The 22,324-nt window shown below is 39.2% G+C and overlaps 2 long non-coding RNA genes and 1 other non-coding gene across 3 annotated transcripts in view; 2 read left to right on the top strand and 1 right to left on the bottom strand.

The window, feature by feature from the left end:
• LOC116150050 (uncharacterized) overlaps positions 1–22,324 on the bottom strand; it is a 217,357-nt gene that overhangs the window by 194,117 nt on the left and 916 nt on the right. The window lies entirely within an intron of this gene.
• On the top strand, positions 2,344–7,644 carry LOC135319404 (uncharacterized). The gene is made up of 4 exons (XR_010377955.1): positions 2,344–2,459; positions 2,635–2,669; positions 6,303–6,497; positions 7,182–7,644. It is a non-coding gene; the product is annotated as an uncharacterized LOC135319404 (long non-coding RNA).
• Positions 12,960–13,034, top strand: TRNAV-AAC (transfer RNA valine (anticodon AAC)). Its single transcript has one exon. It is a non-coding gene; the product is annotated as a tRNA-Val (tRNA).

Here is a 22,324-nt window from a genome sequence, read left to right on the forward strand (position 1 = left end):
AAATGTCCATCAACAGATGACTGGATAAAGAAGTTGTGGTATATTTATACAATGGAATAATATTCAGCCATAAAAAATGACAACATAATGCCATTTGCAGCAACATGGATGTCCCTGGAGAATGTCATTCTAAGTGAAGTAAGCCAGAAAGAGAAAGAAAAATACCATATGAGATTGCTCATATGTGGAATCTAAAAAAAAAAAAAAAGAAGAAGAAGAACATAAATACAAAACAGAAACAGACTCATAGACTTAGAATACAAACTTGTGGTTGCCAAGGTTGGGGGTAGGAAGGGATAGACTGGGAGTTCAAAATTTGTAGATACTGACAGGCATATGCAGAATAGATAAATAAGATTACACAGTATAGCACAGGGAAATATATACAAGACCCTGTGGTAGCTCACAGTGGAAAAAAAATGTGACAATGAATATACATATTTTCATGTACAACTGAAAAATTGTGCTCTACACTGGAATTTGACACAACATTGTAAAATGACTATAACTCAATAAAAAAATGTTTAAAAAAAAAAAAAGCCCAGAGAAGAGCCCGGTTTGGGTCAAGACCCCCCTTGGGCAATCAGTTGTGGCAGGGAAAGCAGGGCCACACTGCACAAAATGACTTCCTAAGCAAATGTGGCAGAAGACAGTTTCTGAAGAAAGGGACACTGCTTTGATTTAACACTGAAACTCCACCTTCTCTCTCATATGCAGTCTTTCCCTAGAGTTTCCTCTTCATGATTTCTCTCTCTCTCTGTCTCTCTCACATACACACACACACACACACACACACACACAGCCTTGATATATTCTGCTTTCTGAGACCTTGTTAAAGAACAAAGATGCAACTATACAACAGACAAGCATGCATTCTATTCCATCGAATGTTTTAAGCATCTTAACTCCCTATTATAACAGTGTACCAGACCACATTCTTAGAATTTTATCAATGAGTTACTGAAACTGCACATGGTAAAACTTCCTTGCCAGTCTCATTATTCACGAAGGTACACAACACGTGTTCCTCAGGTCGCCATACCTTGATCTTACAAACGTGCAGTCTGTGGGTGGCCACTCCTTGCTCCTGGTGTGTGGCTCACGTTGAAACTAGCATGACCTGAAGATGCACTGATGACTCTGCCTCGGTGCTCTCAACTGTTCATGCCCATCTGTTGCAGCACAAAGTGAACAGAACTGACATTGTGGGTCTGAGGCCAAGGATGGCTCTGGTGGATGATTACGTATAACCCTCACCTTACTAGAGGCAGCGGAGTGGAGGAGAGTGAATGGTTTTGAGACTCCATTACCACTACTGACAAATTAACTTAAAACAAGGTCTTCCCACAATGATTCAATAGCATTGGCTTTGAGTACAAAGGACAGCTCAGTGATTGATCCACATCTTCCGATACATGCTCTACTTCATCTCATGAAGGACAAACTCCAGTACACTGAATTAATCATATTCACAATCAAACTTTCTATGAGAATTTTGGAAATTTTCCATACCCTTATTATTGGTTAGATCAATCGAGATAGACCAGGTTGTGTCACGATAATAAACGGTCCCAAAAATCTCAATGGCTGTAAATGTTATCTCTCACCCTGCTTGTGACTATTGTAGATTGGCTGGGACGCTGCTCCATGTCACCTGCACTCAGGGACACAGGTTGACAGACACTCTACCATCTGGAATGTCACATGCTGTGGCAGAGGGAAGGCGAGATGGCAAATCCTGCATGAGCTCCTAACGGACAAAACACCTGTCACTTCTGCTCATGTTTCATTGGCCAAAGGAGCCACGTGACCATGTGATCTTTGGGAGGCCATGGAAATACAATCTATCTTAACAGCTCTAAAGAGTCCTAACCATAAGGCTTCAGTCCGCCTCTCTAGTGGCCAGTCAGCTCAGTTTTCTTCCTTTAAACAAAAGTCACTTATTCCCTCCCCAAGAAATGCAACTTAAAAACCCCAGTCAGTCACTGCTCCAGTATGCATGTTAGCCTCTTCATCCAGAGGTGTGTTAGTCTCCTCAGGCTGGTGTAACAAAATACCACAGATGGAGAGGCTTAAACAGCCGAAGTTGCTTTCACACAGTTCTGAAGGCTGGGAGGCCAAGATCAAGGTGTCAGCAGAGACAGTTTCCCTGGAGACCCATCCTGTTGGATTAGCACCTCACCTTTATAATCCTGTTTAGCCTTAACCTCCTCTCTAAAGGTCCAGCCTCCAGGTGTAGCCTCCTGGGGGATTAAGGCTCCAACATTTGATTTCAGTGGACACAATTCAGTCCATGCAGGCGGTGGTACTCAGTGACTAAACTGGTCCTGAATGTGGCTTTTCTTGTTATAGAGGCTTATGAAAAAACAAGACAAGTTATATTGTTACTTCACTTAGTATGATCATCTCTAGGTCCATCCATGTTGCTGCAAATGGCATTATTTCATTCTTTTTTATAGGTGAGTAATATTCCGTTGTGTAAGTGTGTGTGTGTGTGTGTGTATACCGCATCTTCTTTATCCAATCATCCGTTGATGAACATTTAGGTTGCTTTCTTGTCTTGGCTATTGTAAATAGTGCTGCTATGAACATTACATGTGTGTATCTTTTCAAATTAGTTTTCATCTCTTCCAGAAATATGCCCAGGAGTGGGATTGGTGGATCATATGGTAAGTCTATTTTTAGTTTTTTAAGGAAACTCCATACTGTTTTCCGTAGTGGCTGCACCAATTTACATTCCCACCAACAGTGTAGGAGGGTTCCCTTTTCTCCACACCTTCCTCAGCATTTACTGTTGGTGGACTTTTTAATGATGGTCATTCTGACTGGTGTGAGGTAATACCTCATCGTAGTTTTGATTTGCATTTCTCTGATAATTAGTGATGTTGAGCATATTTTCATGAGCTAAACAGGTTTCTTCACTGCAGAACTTCTCAGGAGCACCTCATGGAACTAGGCTACACTGAAAATACATTTTGGGGGAGAAATGGCTTTCATTTCTAAAAATACAACCCAGTAAGTGAATTATTTCTGTGTTGTGTTTAAGTTTTTGTTTCTCAAGTGAATTAACTCTATTAGTCTTGGTTATTTTTGATGATATGAGCTATGGAATCCAAAAAGTTACCTGTAATTAGGTAAGAGTATCTCTGCCATGGAACCAGCTCCAGTGTGCTGGAATTTCCTATTCTGTGTTTCCATGACTTAAGGAAGCTTCTGCCAGCTAGAATGGAAAGAAGATATTTTCTTACAGGTAATTCTCCTATCACAGATTCTCTCTGCTCTCTACTGCTGACCATCAATCAGGCAAAAAGATAGGGTGGGTCCTCTTCTAGGCTCAGGTCACTCTTTCAGGAGTTCCCTTCTCATAAAGATTATCTTGTCATTCATATTACTGCAATTTCACTCATTTAACAGTAGAAGAAAGTACTCCTACATCCCATAACCTCCATGGGTCTGACTCAAACTCACATGTACAGCTTCACTGATTCCAACCTATTGCACATGTCTTAGCCAGCTGTTACTGGAGGGTTCTTTGCTTTTGACCACAGTATAACTTCCATGCCCTGGTTTTCTATTTGGAGGACAAGAGGCTGTGTACCTGTTTATACTGTTACCACTGTGTTTACAACTTTAGAAATGCAAGACTGACTTATCTCCTGATACTAAACTGCATCATGCATGAATTAATGTTTGATATGCTCTCAAGAATGAGTTTCCTCTCTTGCTGTTCTCTTGCCTTGTTTACTTCAAGAAGAACATTGGGAGCCTGCCCAAGAAGGGTGATGCTCCGTGGTTATGTCTTCTCTGGGAGTTGCAAACAAGACTCCATCAGCCTGCCAAGCATATGCACGGGTGTTCCAATGTGAAACAGAAGCTTCACTGATCAGTGAACAGAACAAACCACAGCTGCTGGTTTAGCTCTAGCTCGAATCACAAGTTGTAACTTATGCCATCTCCAGGGGCTGGTTAGAGCTCTGATTCATGCATGAACTACCCAGTCCATATGGAGTGGGCAACTCAGCTCAGGCTGAAACTTTCTGTTAGAATTTTATAGAGTTCAGGAAAACAGTGCTGCTGATACAGACCCAATGCCATTTTCTGATCATTACTTGAATAGTGTCATTTAAAGTCACACACTTTTAATCTCTGACTTGCTCACACGTAAAGTTTGTGGAGAGCTGCCAAAAGTTATCCTCCCAACCATACTGCCGTCTCCATCTTTTTAAATGAAGGCATTGTCTCTGGAAGTCCCTACTCCAGTGTTATTACACCCTCAGCAGTAACTCATTAAACCCAAACCCATGCTTCTTAAACTTCCACACTAAGGTACCCCAACAGAAGATAATGGAGGTGTTTGGAAGGGAAGGCAGGAGGCATTTCTTAAGAGGTGTCAAATTCCTCTGAAGCAGTTCCTGTTTTGTCTTTTAAATGTAAATTAATTTTGTGGTCTATCCCATACATATTCATGATTATTTTAATATAATAGTTAATACTGATTAAAGTACTTGTATCAGTCAGAGTACGGTCAGAAAACAGAAACCACACCCATTATTTTAACTGAGAATTTAACATAAAACATTGATAACCAAGCATTGGTGACCTAAAAAATGCAAATAGGGGGCACTGAGGTTCACAGAGGTTGTAATGCAGAAAGCAACTAACACCCCAGGGCTGAGGAACAAAGGAAGAGGCTGGGATCATTAAACCCAGAAGCAGAGAGGAAGAGTCTCCAAGGGGATCCGGGTCACTGCCACAGAGACATGAACAGCAGTGGGGGTGTTTCTAAGGGACCAAAGAGACGGGTTCTGTGCATGCGGGAAAACCCGCAAACCGAGAGCTACCGTTGCCACTGGAACACCTGATGCTGCAAGCTAAGGAACTGTCACCAGGCAGTCAGTCCCTGCGTGGTCCCTAACAGGAAGCAAACAGGAAGAAGGAGGTCCCTTCTTCCTCCTCCAGCCCACAGATACCCTCTAGCGCCCCCTTTTTGGCAGAACCTTAAAAGGAGCCGCTGCAAAGCAGCACCGAGTCTCAGCCCAACACTGCCACCCTGAACATGGAAAGGTGGGGGGAGCTGAGACACAATAGCTTAATCAACACAGTACAATTTTTTTTCCAAAATCAGCTCTAGCTGAATTGATGCTCAAGAAGATGTACCATACTGATTCATCCAATGGCTCTATACAATTCTGAAAAACATTTTAGAGACTTGACAACTTGCCACCATTGGCTATTAACCAGCCTGGTGTGAATTAACTAATCAGGCATCGAGCAAGGTCCAAGGACCCGCGTTCCCATGCCAGCCCAGCCGCCTCCTGCATGACCTGGGGCACATTACTTTCTCAGTCACTGCTTTTCCAACCTGAGGGAGTTCGATTAAATTTTCTCAAAGTCCATTCCAATTTTATAATTACTGGAGATTATCCTGGGAAACCTCATAAGCACGGTTTTTGTGAGAGGGGAGTCAAAAACAGTGAGATTCATAAGACTTTGTTGGGTGCTGTGGACAAAGAATGTCACCTGCCATTTCAGTAAACAAAGAACGTCTGTCAGCCATCAAACCAGCAGCCCCTGCTGCCATCCCAGTGGTGAGCCCTGGGGGAACTCAGGATGGAGAAAAAAAAAAAGGACCCTGGCCCTAGACAGCTAAGATGCATAGCAAAGGAGTGATTTCAGTGAGCCCAGACTCTTGTATCATCCCATATATAGTAAAGCACTAAAATCATTAACTTGAGATGTCTGGGTTTTCTGTGATTAGTAGTAATATTTTGATGTTCAACTATGTGGTTTTTTTGTTTTTTGTTTTTTGCTTTTCAGCAAAATCTCCTACAAATTCTGGCTCTCCCCTCACCTCTTTGGAGCAGTTCCACAGTGATCTGAGAGCCTGTCTCCCGGGCTATCATTCTCAGTAAGGTCCCTGAGTAAAACATAACTCTCAACTTCTAGGTTGTGCATTTCTCTTCCGTCGACAGCACCCAGAAGTAACTTATGGGCACTGGGAGGAGGAGAGCCTTGAAGAAAGGAGATGAGGGAGAGGGAAGCAAAACAGGAATGGAAGAGTGTGAAGAGGAATGGATGAGGGATGTTATGGTGAGAGCGGGCACTCGGAGTAGGAAAGAGCACCTGACGTTTCTGTGATTCTGATTCACTGAATTTGCTCAGTGGCTCATCTTCTGCTTTCTGGTGCATGTGAAATGGAATCGCTGTGTGCTCCCATGTGGAAACAAGTTGGAATGCACACAGGTCCCCTCAGGGGAAAGGAGTTAGAGGCCGGGCTGGACACGATGCTCTCTTCCCTTCAGGACTGTAAAGATGGAGGGCGGCAGACCTTATGTATTGCCAACTGCAACAAAGCATTTCTTGATGTCCAGCTCCCTTCACAGAGAGGAAATATTCTGTGCTTCTTGGCAGAATGGTGTTATTTCAATGCATTGTATGGGTAACTCACTGCCTTGCAGAGGAAAGAATTGCTTCTAACTGGATCACAGAAAAGGCAGGTGAGTACCAGAGGAGAGACAATATTTGTGGCTAGACTTTGCATGTATGGTGTTGATGTCAAGATGCTTACAAGTCCTGGGCCGGAAGGAGAAAGAAAAATGCCATATGACATCATTTATATGAAAAATCTAAAAAATAATAACATTAATAATAAGGACACAAATGAACTAATTATTACTTTGATTTCTTGAATATGGGTGAGTACATTTGACTGTCATTTATGATTGGATTACCACATTCTATTGATTCTTATTTTGTAGTTGGCTTTATTCCTTTGATAACTATGTAAGTTTAAAAAGCTGAAGATCTACTGTTCTTAGAAACAATAATTAGTACATATACGAAAACTGAAAAAATGTGCAGTATACTGTTCATATGTATTTATGACTCTCCTGTGAATATGGTTGCAAATCACTTGGTAATTAAATACCCTCTTCAAGGTACCATGGCTGGTTTAATGCTGGCCAAACCCATCATAACAGATTGTTAATCTGAGCTGGTGGGGCTTTTTTTCCTTTGTTTCATTTTCAAAGATTTTTATTATGATATGATATTTGGTAATATTCTTTATTAGGCTGATAAGTTTTGAATTGCTTTTCATTTTATTATCACATTAGTTCCTTCTTAATGGTTTTACTAGGACTCAGAAGTCTCCCGAGTTTTAATAACCTCTCTTTTTTCAGTACTTATAGTCATGGAATTAATTATATAAAATCATGATCCTTCACTGAATGTGTCACCGGGCCAAAAGAAGAAAATTCAATAGGAAGAATTAGACCTTGAAGAGTGATTGACGATTCATCTCACTACAGATTTTTCACTTTGAGACTTTCATTTGCTTTGCTGTAACACAATTTCCTTTTTTTTTTTTTCCACCTCTAAGAATATCCTTCAGACTGAGGAATGCTTTGAAATTCTCTGAACTGGGGGTAATTAAAATTAAACTTTTTAAACCTCAGTTGATTTTTTTAAGAACATGAAAGGACATGTTTTATTCACCTAAGAATATTTTCTTGTAGCTGGCTTTGTTTAAAGGAGAGACAATGATAAGGTGAACTACAAGAAACTATCAAATTAGCAAGTTTTCTTAGGATCTTGTTTTCATGTTCCTCTTCCTTGATTCATGGTGGTAAGCATTCTCTTAAAAACAAGTGTCTCTTAGTTAAAGTCCTGAGGTCAATTCACCCTTGTTGAATCATAATTTCATAATTAATTTCTGAAAGAACAAAATATCATATGTAACAGTCTTGGAAAGAACAGAAATTTTAAGTAGTTTTTTATTAGATCTTGGCAAACAAGGAGGCTATCAAGTGGAAATCAGTGGCCAGGTTTTCAAACAGGAATAAATAATTAAATGCCCAATAACAGGATTAAGAGTTGAGCAAATTAAAATCATAGTTTAAAAAAGATCGTTATCAAATAAACAATTATTTTGGGTGATCAGAAACTTCCACTTTTACAGCTGATTATGAGCAGCAGCAAATTAGAACATTATCCTCATGTCAAAGTCTTTCTTCTAAATCTAACACGTAATACGTGTGCAATAAATGTCCACTGAATGAATGTTCAATTAACGGTTTTAATCAGTTAAAAGAAAATTATGTCTATCCAACGTAACTCCCTGGTCTGACCAAGATGTAAAATTTGCAACTAATCAAGTAATGGTGGATCTGATTTTTTAACAATTCTTTTGAGGAGATGAGTTATTTCTAAAGAGATTTAAATAAGCAAACTATTAAGGTGATAACCTAACTATGACACAAACTATTAATACGTTGGTCCTTAACATATGTAAAACTAAATATACTATACATGTAAAAATAAACACAGATTTTGCTTTCTTCAAAAGCATCAGGTAACCATATGGCTTCACTGATGAATTCTACCAAACGTTTAAAGAAGGATTAACATCACTCCTTCACAAAGTTTACAAAAAAAAAGAGAGAGAGAGGAGGGAACTTTTCCCAACTCATTCTATGAGTTTAGTATTACCCTGATACCGAAACCAAATAAAGACTTCACTAGAAAAGAAAACCCCAAGCCATTCCTTATGACTATAGGCACAAAAATCATCAACAAAATACGAGCAAACTGAATCCAGAAATATATATTTGAAAAAAATCATTCACCATAACCAAATGAGATTTATCCCAGGAAAGCAAGGTTGATTCAATACATGAAAATCAATCAAAGTAATACAACATACTAATAGAATTAAAAACAAACACCACATGATCATCTGAACAGATACAGAAAAAGCATTTGACAAACCCTAACACCTTTCATCATAACACTCAATAAACTAGGAATAGAAGGAAACTTTCTCATTCTGACAAAGGGTAGCTATGAAAAAAGCCCACAGATAACACCATACTTAATGCTGAAAGACTGAAAGTTTTCCCCCTAAGGAACAAGACAAGGATGCTCACTCTCACCATTTCTGTACTGGAGGGCACTTAGACAAGAGAAAGAAATTGAAATACCCAAATTAGATGATATGATATTGTGCATAGAGAAACCTAAGGGATTCACAAATACACTATTGGAGCTAATAGACGAGTTCAGAAAGGTTGCAAGATACAAGATCAATACACAAGGATCAACTGCACTTCTATACACTAACAATAAACAATCTGGAAAGGAAATTAAGCAAACAATATCACTTACAATAGCATAGAAAAGAATGAAATATTTAGATATAGTCTTAACAAAAGAAGTGCAAGATTTGAACATGGGAAACTATAAAACATAGTTAAAAGAAATTAAAGATCTAAATACATAGAATGATATCTCATTTTCATGAAGAATAACTTAATATTGTTAAGATGGCAATATTCCACAAACTGGTCTTCAGATTTGGTGAAATATTTATCAAAACCCCAGATGACTATTTTTTAACAGAAATTGACAAGCTGATCCTAAAATTCATGTGGAAATGCAAAAGACTCTGAAATTGCCAAGACAGTCTTGAAAAAGAAGAAAGTTGGAAGACTCATACTTCTCCATTTCAGAACTTACTACAAAGCTACAGCAATCGAGAATGTGTGGTACTGAAAAAAAAAAACAAAAATAAATTAAAAGCAAAAAAGACTATGTGGTACTGGCATAAAAACAGACTTATAGATCAATGAAATAGAATTGAGAGTCCAGAAATTAAACCACTTATGGTATGGTCAATAGAGTTTGACAAAGGTGCCATGACAATTTAATAGGGAAAGAGTAAGACTTTTCAACAAATGATGCTGGGACAACTGGATATCTGTATACAACAGAATGAAGTTGCAAATATACCTCACACCATATACAAAAATTTATTTCAAAGGAATCAAAGACCCAAATGTAAGAACTAAAACTATGAAACTCCTACAAGAAACCATAAATGTAAATATTCATGACTATGAATTAGACAGTGGTTTCTAAGATATGACACCAAAAACACAAGACAATGAAAGATAAATTTGACTTCTTCAAAGCTAAAATCATTTGGGCTTCAAAGGATACTATCAAGAAAGTGAAAAGATAACCCACAGAATGGGAGGAAATGTTTATAAATCATATATCTGATAAAAGTCTAGTATCCAGAACAATTAAAGAACTCTTACAACTCACCTAATGCATTAAGTGGGCAAATGATCTGAATGGACACTTATCCAAAGAATATATATGTGGCCAATACACACATGACAAGAAACTCAACATCATTCATCATTAAAGAAATGCAGATCAAAGCCACCATGAGATACCACTTCATACTCATTAGAATGGCTATTTAAAAAAAAAGATAGACAATAACAAGTGTTGGCGAGGATGCAGAGAAACTGGAACCCTCAAACATCATTGGTGCGAATGGAAAATAGTGCAACCACTTTGGAACACAGTTTGGCAGTTCCTCAAAAAACTTCTACACAAATGTTTATAACAGTATTATTCATAACAGCCAGAAAGCAGAAACAGTCTAGATGTCCATCAACTGATGAGTGGATAATAAAATTTGGCATATCCATTCAGTGGAATATTATTTAGCCATAACACAGCATAGATGAACACTGAAAACACGCTAAGTGAAAGAAGCCAGGCACAAAGGGCCACATACTGTATGAGTCCATTTAGATGAAGTTTCCAGAATAGATTAATGGTTTCCAAGGGCTGGGGAAGTAGAAGAGGGGGTTACTGCTAGTGGGTATTGGGTTTATTTCTGGGATATAGGAAACGTTCTGACTTTAGATAGTGGCAATGATTGCACAACTCTGTGACTATACTAGAACCCCCTGAATTGTATACTTTTTTAAAAATCTGTCCTAACAGTAAAGTACTAGTTCCTTTAAAAAAAAAAAAAAAGCATCAGATAAAATACTAAGGTATGTGAAAATCTGATTATGTTCAAAAACTATATTAAAGTTACTGAAATTAAGACAAAAATGAAAACACTAAAAATCATAATATTTTTCTTTAAGTTGCATCTATTTTCCTTAAATACACAAATAATTTTGTCATTAATTTTATATGTTACATAGCATAGAGGTAAAAATACATCACATCAAAGCTATATTTCTATTGGATAATAGCTAATAAAATGACCAAAAATCACCCACTCTTTCTTTTGTTGGGATAATTGTCATTAAATATTCTGCAACGATTATTTTTCAGTAGGAGGTAAATCACATTCATTCACTGATAATGCTCCACTTTCTCCCTTTCCTCAACATGTTTACCATTTTACAAAAAAAATTTATCAGTGAAGTTTAATAAAGCACAAAGTTAAGGCTAGTATTTCCAACCACTGAGGTTTATTCTCCAGTTTTTCCACTTTGCATTTACTACTCATTGATTCATCAAAAATTTCACCATTGTCCCTTTCAAAACAGTACGTGCATGTGTGTTTTTATTTTTGGAAAAGAAATGGCAACTAGGCCAAGGAAATTAACCATAATCTAATCTCATTAAGACAAAAATCACTCTTAAAAGATAATTATAGAATTATGACAATTATCTCATAACCTCAGCTGATGTAAATTGGCCCACAAATCTAAAGATCAATCCATTATTCTTTATAAAATGGTAATGTTAAAAACTAGAGAGGCTCCTGAAGGTTTAAAACACTGGAGGATAAAATTTCCATTATGTTTAACATCATTCTGGCACTGATACTGTGGATATGCAATAGACCTTAGAGGACACTGACCATATTGGATTTGAATTATAATTATCAAATATATTAACTGCTATCTTAATAGAGTTCTTAATTAAAATACATTACAATTATAATGGTTATGACATCTTTCTTATGGGAAGCTTGCTTTTCAGAATTCTCTCACTAATCCATAAAAAGGAGGTAGATATCAGAAATTAATATCTCCATTTCATATTTTTAATATGTCCATTTCATGTATTTAAGAGAAAGTGAAAAATGAAATGCAACCAACAAGATTCTGCACATTAAAAATCCCGAAGAATCTTAAAAGGAGCTACAAGGGCTAATAAGTGGGTTTAGCAAGTTCATGGTCAATACATAGAAATCAGTTGTACTTCTAGACACCAGCAAAAAAAAATTGGAAATTGATTTTTAAAAGTACTGTTTTTTAAAGTACTATTTACAATAGGACCCCCAAAATGAAATACTTAGGTACAAATCCAACAAAATATGTGTAAGATCTGTATACTGAAAGCTACAAAATACTGATAAAAAATGTAAATACTTGAGTTATATGTGAGATATACTGTGTTCATGGATTGGAAGACTCAGTATTGCTAAGCTAATTAATCTATAGACTTAATGTAAACCTCTTCATTTTTGTAGAAATTGGTGAGCTTATTCTAAAATATACATGGAAAAGCAAAAGAACTGCAAAAGCCAAAATAATTTTTACAAAGAACAAAGCTAAGACTTACATCAAGCTGTAGTACTTGAGACTGTAAGGAACTGAAAAAAGATAGACACATAGATATGTGGAACAAAATATATCATCCAGAAGTAGACTCACATACATTTTGTCTATTGATTTTCAATACAAATGTGATGGCAATTCAAAAGAGAAAGAACAGGTTTTTCAACAAATGCTGCATGAATAATTGGATGACCGTATGCAAAGAAATAAAACTTAATCCATACCCATCCCCATAAAATTTAACCCAAAATGGATCATAGGCCTTAATGTAAAACCTAAAACTATAACACATTTAAAAGTAAACATAGGAGAATATCTTGGTGACTTTGGCAAAGATTTCTTAGACATGACATGAAAGTACAACTTGTAAAAGACTGATTAAGCTGGACTTCATCAAAATTAAAAACTTCAGCTTTGCAAAATATACTGCTAATGAAGGAAAAAGAAAGCCACACACTGGAAGAAAATATTGGCAAAACATGTCTGATATATATTTGTAAACTAAATATATAAAGAACTATCAAAATTCAATAATAAGTAAACAAACAACCCAATTTTAAAAACAGCCAAAAGATGGGAGAGTGTATAGTTCAGTGGTAGAGTGCATGCCTAACATGCATGAGGTCCTGGGTTCAAACCCCAGTACCTCCATTAAAAATAAATAAACCTAATTACCTTCCCTGCTAACAAAATTTTAAAAACAGGCACTAAAGAAGTGATTTGCTATGGGTAGCAAATAAAATTATGAAAAGATGTTCCCCATTACATCATTAGGAAAACGCAAAATGATGCCTTAAAAAAGAAGTCAGTACAAACCTATTAGAATGAGGGGAGAAAACTCAGAAAACCAAGTGCTGACGAGGATGTCCAGCAACGGGAACTCTCATACCCTGCTGGTGGGTATGCTGATAACCAGCTTCTTATAACATTAACATACACCCAGCAATTCTATTTCTAGGTGTGTACCCAACTTCAGCAAACACTTGTGTTCACAAAAACAAACAAAAAAACACTTTGCAAATGTTTACAGTGACTTCATTCATAACCATCAAGAACTGGAAAAAAAAATCCAAATGTTTTTCTACTGGTGAAAATTCAAATGTTTTTCTACTGGTGAAACACAGTCAGGAATATCCATACAATGGACTCCCACTCAACAATGAAAAGTAATAAACACACAACACGGATGAATCTCAAATGTATTACGCTAAGTGAAAAACCAGACTCAAAGGTTAACATTCTGTATGCTCCATCTATATGATATTCTGGAAAATCTAGGGACAAGAGAGAGACAGGTCAGTAGCTGCCAGGGAGTAGGAGCTGGGGAAGGTCTGACCACAAAGGGGCACAAGGGAATTTTGTGGCTAACGGGATTATTCCGTATCTGGACGGTGTGGTAGTTAAGTGACTGCATGCACTTGTCCAAACTCACAGCCTTGTAAACTAAAAAGGGATTTATTTTTCTGTATGTAAATTATACCTCAATTTTTCTTACAGCATATAGCTTTCATACTTTACCATTAACACTTTAAAGCATTCGGTTAAAACATTCTACGTGGTACTTACATATGGTATCATTATCGGCCTACATTTGGAAGATATTTCTATTTCCTTAAGCCAGAATATTGGTTTTTCTGAGCAAAGGGTTGAAAACCAAAAGAAAAACACATTAAGCCCACTTTGAACCTTTGAAACTTTCTCCTGCTGCGGGGGAATAAACTAAATAGCAAATCATTGTCCTTCATCATCATTTCCCTCCATGTACAGATTGAGCAGTAAGATCCTCTTTCTTGTTTTAATTCCAGCAATAGTTCATTTCCTTCTGGGACAGAATTCATCCTAATCAGTCTGAACAATTTTCATGTTTCCTAGCAGCTTGTAGGATTTGACCAATAGTCACGCGGACAATATGAAACATTCGCTGTTTGCGTCAGTCTGAGCGTGACCCGCTATGCTCTGTAGCAAAGAAACTCTTTACGCCTGAAAAAACCCAGAACCTTTTTTTAATGGAAACTCTTTATATCGGATCAAAATTCAGGGCTTAAAAAGCATCAGGTAAAAATCTTCACAAATAATCACCAAACTACTGAAGATTCAAAACATCAACCTGAGAATCAAATTGTGAGACACAGTAAAATGTAAAGCCATCACAAACTTATCTCATCTCAGAGAATTGCTGAGCACTCAAGCTTGTTTTCTTCCTTTTGCCTAACTACTAAGTGGATGGGAATGTTTTCCTTTCATTTACTGGAAACAAAAGTGATGCTGCATCAGCAGATAGGCTACAAACTAAAACATAAAAAAAAAAAAACCAAGATGAAGCCTAGTTAAACGTGAATAAGACAAAATGACAAGAGGCTTCATTAGGGCATGAATTTTCCAATTGAAAATTATATTTGGAAAAAATTAAAATGTACAAGGAAAAGACCTGAGACCCCATCAAGGACAGAAAGAACGCACAGGACATGCCAGGACCCAAGATGCAAGAGAGACAGGATGGAAAATAATATGAAGGTGAATGTCAAAGGGGGGAGAAGTCAGCTCAGCTGAACTGATGGACGGAAAAAACTATTAAATAGAAAATGATTTGTAGATTGTAAATAAAAGCAGAAACACATGGTAAATATGAAATCCATTGGTCCATTTTTAGAACGCATCACCCCCAAAATACTTAGATTTTAATCAAAATATTATAAATGAAAAACTGTTAGTAGAGAAAAATGGTATCTCAGTGATTATGCTAAGAAAAACTTTTGCATTAGAAATTTCAAATTTAGACTCATTTACTCTGGAAGGAACCAGCATTGTGAGCATCTCATAGTCATTTTAAAAAACAGAACGGATAGCAAAAGTGTATTCAACTTTGGGCTTTTTGAATCTACAAGGAGACAGTTAACTGCTCTTAATGAATCCACATCGGAATAAAATGCTGTCCAGAAGGTTGAGCCGTTGTGTAAATGAGACAGCAATGATTACTGGGGATGTTGCAGACGTCATGTAGAACAGGAGAGGTGCCAGAGAGCTATGAGTGGTGGCAAATATTGGTCCTGGAGAGAGGAGGAAGGGCAGTTCTGGAAACTGCGGGTGAGCAAGAACTGGACCTCAGGAGAGAGTCGGGCCCAGAAGGTTTCTGCACGCCCACAGAATGGAACAGACTCCCGCCATACGTGACAGCAGGGATGCACCTGGGGACACTGCGCTGAGTGAGGTAAACCGGTCACAGAGGCACACGTACTGCGTGATTCCACTGCCATGAGGAATCGAAAACAGTCAGACCCACAGAAGCAGAGAGTGAAACGGGGGCTGCCAAGGGCTGGGCGGAGGGGGATGGGGAGCTGTGTTCAGTGGGTGCAAAGTTTCAGTCGTGTGGGAAGAGTAACTTCTAGAGATCTACTAGAGAACAATTCAGGGTTGTACACTTCACAGTTTGTTAAGAGGGGAGACCTTACATTAAGTTCTCTTTCCAGCAAAACAGCAATAGCAATGAAAAAAACAAAAGAGCAGGAGGAAACTTTGGAGGTAATGGATATGTTTATTACCTAGACGGCGGTGGTTGTCTCACAGGTGTGTGGATGTGTCCAGACTCATCAAACTGTACATTAAATATGCCCAGGGTCTTGGGGGTTGTATTTCAATTAGACCTCAATAAACCTGTTTTTAAAAGGAAAAGAAAAATGTGAGAAAGCAAGTAATAAATAATGAGTCAAAAAAATAAACAGAAACTACAGGAGATAGTATGGATGGCTAGGAATGAATCGTGGTAGGGTGGACAGTTTTCTTTTTTAACTAGAAAGCCAACATCACGGGGTGTGGAATAAAGGGAAAATGTAGTGTAGCTGCACTCAGGTAAGACATGTGACCAACTCTCCCCCGACACCCTTCCTTCACCCATTTATTCAACAAATACTTAAGGACTTCCCAAGACACGCAGGCCCTGTCCTCCAAGCTGGGATACAGTGACAAAGGCCACATGGAGGTGACAATCTGGCTACATGCTCATCTATGTGTCCCTATAGTCAAGACAGAGAAACACAAGCTGTAAGAGAGTGTCACTGAGTAGACAGAGTATAAACTCAGTGAACAACCCCAATGTCCATAGCAGCACTACTTACAATAGCCAAGACATGGGAGCAACCTAAATGTCCATCGATAGATGACTGGCTAAAAAAGTTGTGGTATATTTATACAATGGAATATTACTCAGCCATAAAAAAGAATGAAATAGTGCCATTTGCAGCAACATGAAATGGACCTAGAGATGATCATACTAAGTGAAATAAGTCAGACAGAGAAAGACAAATATTACCTATATGTGGAATTTTTTAAGTGATGCAAATGAACTTATTCACAAAACAGAAAGAGACGCATAGACATAGAAAACAAACTCATGGTTACCAAAGGAGAAAGAGAGGAGGAGTAAATTAGGAGTTTGGGATTAACAGATATACATTACTATATATAAAATAGATAAACAACAAGGTCCTACTGTATAGCACAGGGAACTATATTCAGTATCTTGTAATAACCTATAGTGGATAAAAAAAGAATGAAATAATGGCATCCGCAGCAACATGGATGGACCTAGACACTACCACACTGAGTGAAGTAAGTCAGACAAAGAAAGACAAATACCATATGGTATCACTTATGTGTGGAATCTTAAAAAAAATGATACAAATTCTATTTACAAACCAAAAACAGACTCACAGACACAGAAAACAAACTACAGTTACCAAAGGGGAAAGGGCAGAGAGGGATAAATTAGGCACTGGGGATTAACAGACACACAGTACTGTAGGTAAAATAGATAAACAACAAGGATCTTCTGCATAGCACAGGGAATTAGTTTCAATATCTTGCAATAACATATAACGGAAAAGAATATGAAAAGAAAATCTATATGTATGTATATGTATAATTGAATCACTTTGCTGTACATCTGAAACTAACACAACATTGTAAATCAACCACACTTCAATAAAAAATAAAGAAAGGAAGGGAGGAAGGGAGGGAAGGAGGGAGAGGGGAAGGAAGGAAGGGAGAAAGGAAGGAAGGGAGAAAGGAAGGAAGGGAAGAAGAAAATAAAAAATAAAAAAATAAACTCAGTGACCAACAGCCTCCAAGAGTGTGGCCGGAAGAGCAAAGACATGGGTTACAGTGGGAAGATCTCAGGGGAAGGGAACGGCTCAGTTGACAGAGTGCTTGCTCAGCAGGCACAACGTCCTGGGCTCAACCCCCAGCACCTAATTACCTAAGTACCTCCCCCCAAAATAACAGGTGGGGAAGTCTCAGGGCTCCACCTGATTCAAAGCTTGTGGCTGGTTCCTTCAAACGACGTGGATGAGAACACTAACAGCATGGTTGTTACAGCTGTGGGTGGCATCAAGTCCACAGGGACAACCAAGTGATTGGATGATGAGATTAGGATCCAGCAGTCCTTTCAAAACCCCTGGCAGTGGGGTAAATTAAACACGATAAATTTCAAAAGGAATATATTTAAGTTTCTTTATTTGTTTCAAAAACCTAAAACCTACTTAGGTCAAAAAAAATTCACACAAGTGGTTTATTTAAGATTATAATATGGAACAGATGACTTACAAGCTTAACTAAAAATTCCACATGAGAGAGTGTCATATGTCAGTCTAACCTGAAGATGAGGGAGGGGTCCATCCTCCTCTGTGCTGGTGGGGCCATACCTGGGGTGTGTCCAGGTCCAGGAGCCACACTTTAGAAAGATTATACAAGATCTAGCTTCTGTTAAGAGGAGAAGTTAGCCTCAGGATGTTCGTTTATATGAAGAACTTCGAGAACAGAAGTTTCACTGGGGACAGGGGATAGCCCCTCAAATCTCTGAAGTTCCAGGCCATGGAGGGAGCATTAGATTTGTTCAGGGGGTTCTCAGGGGGTAAAATTAGACCAGTAGGTGAGAAGCACTAGGGAGCAGGTGTGAGCTGGGTTTACAGAAGGCATTTCTCACAGGGGTGCCCAAGGTAGGCACGCTGCCTGCAGGGCGGGGAGTGAATTCGCCCAGGGGCTCCCTAGACACAAAGGAATGTTTCAGGCAGGATTGATGGTTATTTAGGATCAATAACCGAACAGCTCCATCAGCACTGCTTCATGTACATCACTTGCTAGTCTACCCAATGTGTCCTTTTTTAGAAAGTACAAAAGCAAGAGAAAGCATCTTGGCTTTTAACTCGCTGTCAAAATTTGGTGTTGGGCATAACCAGTTCTAAAAATTAGCGGCAATCTCCCAAAGAAGGCAAGAAAGGATAATGAGGGAGAAGGCGAGGGACGGGGGCTGGCCCTGATCCTCAGAGGCCAGCAAGGAGGGTGGAGAGCAAGGTCTCACCCAGGGAGGGATGCTCTGCCCAGAGCTGCCCTCCTATCCCCCAACCCACTGAATCCACCACCTCACCCCCCCCACCACCTCCCGTATTCCAGCCTCAGACTTTGGGGCTCTTTAAGCTGTCAAGTTAAACCTCACAAATCATGTGTTTCTCTCTTTCATTTTATGATAAAGATATATATTGGGGAAAAGAGGGAAAGACTTGAAGGTGAAAAAAAAAATCACAAACAATATTTATCCAATACAGATCACTGAATTTCAGCTCTCCAACTTCACCAGGGCTCAGCTCTGACTGCTGAAACACCCAGCGCTCGGATCTCCCACTCTCATTTACCAGCGTGCACGGTCGCGACAGCCCAGCACACAGATCATCGCTGAGCAGTTCTCTCTCCTGAATGTGCTTTAAAAAGGGGCATTTCATGTGAGTCAAAGTTAATCTTCTATCAGTGCATGTGAACTTTTAAACGTTAAACTTCTCATTGCAAAGTCATTATGAAGGGTAAAAAAATGCAAAAAAAAATTCTAGACTATGCAATGAAAGGTGTCCTCTTCTCACCTTAAGTCCCAAATGCCACCCTCCCAAGATCCAAAAGCTATTAGCTGTTTCTTGTGTATTCATAGATTACTTCAGGTATGCATTCATAGATTATTTTGGGTAGGGTACGTGTGTGAGCGTGTGTGTGAGTGTGTGTGTACATGAGAGAGAGAGAGAATGCGTGGTGAGCACGTGTCTGCCCCTTGCCGACATAAACAGAAGTAAACATCACCATCCGCCCCTTGCTCTTTGCACCTGACAACGGCCCCGTCACAACACCTGCTGCTATAACACCAATTAGCTCGCAATACCATTGGTCAGAGGAAAAAATAACCTGGAAGTCTCATTGGTTCATATGTGATTTTTCCTGCAAGGGGAGGAAGCTAAGCTTTGAATGATAATAGAATTGGTAGCTTCAGCTGGAAGGGATGTGGCTCTCTGTGTATTTTAAGAAACCGCCTGAGGGGGCACCCTCACCTCGCACAGTCCTGGGCAGGTATCAGCCCTCCGGGGCTCATTGAGGCTGTGACGTTCCCCCAAACCAGCATTCCCACGCCATTTTTATAAATTATTATCCCCTGGGGCAGCCTCCAGCACCACTGAGCTGCCTGTCTGGACAGTCCAGGTAATCTCCCCAGGTACCAGTGATTCTGTTAATGCTCTATTTCAAAGTTGCATCTGCTTTGAATGGTCTCCCATTAACCCTACTTTTCCATCAGGCAGGTTACATTTAATGTTCACCATTGCAGAACGCGTGTTATAGCGCTGGAACCTCTGTCTGGAAATCACACATGCATTGGTACCTGTCACTCTGCCGCAGTCTGTTTCACAGCTGCTCCGTACAAATATACCAAAAATGACTTAACTCATGCATGTTTAGGCTGGGCCCAGTTATTTACTTACAAAAATGATGCTGTAATTAATTTGGTAAGATGTTCTTATGGACTGAATTGCATCCTCCCCAAATTCACATGTTGAAGTCCTAACTTCCAGGACCTCAGAGACAGGGCCTCTGAAGAGGTAACTCAGTTAAAATGAGGCTGTTAGGGTGGGGCCCTAATCCAACAAGACTGAGTCCTTATAAGAAGAAGAAGAGACACCAAGGACACACGTGCACAGAGGAAAGGCCACGTGAGGACACAGGGGGAACACATCCAACTGCAAGTCAAGGAGGGAGGCCTCAGGAGACACCCGCCCTGCCAGCACCTTGATCTTGGACGTCCAACCTCGAAATAAATGTCTGTTGTTCCAGCCACTCAGTCTGCAGTCTTCTGTGATGGTGGCCCAGGGCAAATGTGTACTTTCACAAGCTGTTTATTCATAAACATAGGTGGTATGTCTGCACCAGCCTACCTGTAGGTGGGGCAGGCAGGAGATAATTCAGCTCTGCTTAGAAGGTATTATTACTCAAGGACCACCCTGTGCCTACGGAAAAAGTTATTGTGATTCAGAAAGACACGGAACCCACGCTTCAGAGTTACTCAGATGGTGCTGACACCTGAGCCATCTGGGTAGACAGGATGGATTCCGGAGCAGCGGAGCCTTCCCCACGTCCAGCCAGCAAGCGCAGTGGGGAAAGTTGCACAGTTTCAGCATCAGGCAGGCCTGTGCCTGAGCACCAGCTCCCTTGCTTGCTTATTAGTGTGCAGATCTTAGCAAACAAATTACTCTTTAAGTGCCTCTGCTTACCCCACTAAAAAATATCATATCCATGCCGCAGAGCTAATATGAGAATTTAAAATAACATATATAAAAGGTCCATGACACAGTAGACAGTCAATAGAGCAGCATCTTACTGTCATAGTTTCTGGTCTTTGGATTTCCATTCATAATTGACCTGTTCAGGTCAAGAGAAACTCCCAGTGACTGCAGTTTGCCTTCCTGAGCTGGCGTGGACACACCAGCTGGGCAGTTTGGACTGGGGTGAGGGCAGGTGGAGACAAGGAATCTGACACTTCTCCAGTACAAATTCATCTCTTTCAGTCCATTCAAATTCATATTAACACACTCCTTAATAAGATGCAAATGCCTTTAAAAATATTATACTTAAAGATGAGCAGAGATGAATGAACAAGAAGAGTGAATAAAAGGGCTTTGAGATCAAACGGTAAAGGGTGAGAACTCGAACAAGGCAGGTGCAGGAGCAGCGGAAAGGGAAGATCACTGAGTCAGTAGCAGCTTCACTTGCCTTACAACCGTGCTGACTACTAGCTATTGAGTACCGGCATTCAGCCTAATGTCTTGTGACACACTGTCCCTTCTTCAGCTGTTACGTTCCCCACAAACAACACCAGAAAGCTATATTTAGAGCAAACCCTGTAAGACCTCACCACGCGAACGTCTCCACCAGGTTTGGGCTATAGATGGAATTTTGTGAAATTATTCTGACATCTGGATTCGTTCTTAGAAAAAAACATTCGGCTGCCCAATTTTTCATCCTATGATACCCAGAGAAGAAAACTAACTTGATTCCTCCTCTGTATCCTTGAAATAAACCTAGGGATTGACGAGCTACTGTTTTATCAATCCTTCTCGGATAACGTTCACACAATATTAAATTCAGAAAAGCAAGACATCTAATTCCCCTCATCTATAAAATTTATGTGCTTTTTTGTTCATGTTCAATTTGCATCCGTCCACTGGGTCACAAGTGTGCCAATTCCAATATAACCATAATGCGTTGTTATTACAGGAACACTTCACTCCGAATGGGGGCAGTTCTGCCTAAGAGGATTCCAGATGACTGAAGTTTTCTATCTGAGTGAGAAACTTTGTGTTATTTACTGATTTATTTTTATTTTTTTTAATTTAAAAAAATTTGGGGGGGAGGTAATTAGGTTTACTTATTTATCTTTTGGAGGAGGTACTGGGGACTGAACCTGGGACCTCGTGTATGCTAAGCATGCACTCTGCCACTTGAGCTATACCCTCCCCCCACTTATTCATTTTAGACACAAAAGTTTACTAATGTAATTTGATGTTAGAAAAAAGACTGAAAGTCTATTAACAAAATATTATCAACATTAGCTAAACAATTGTACTGTGTTATTTAGATGG

Source organism: Camelus dromedarius, chromosome 3 (genome assembly GCF_036321535.1).
Source record: "Camelus dromedarius isolate mCamDro1 chromosome 3, mCamDro1.pat, whole genome shotgun sequence".
NCBI lineage: Eukaryota > Metazoa > Chordata > Mammalia > Artiodactyla > Camelidae > Camelus > Camelus dromedarius.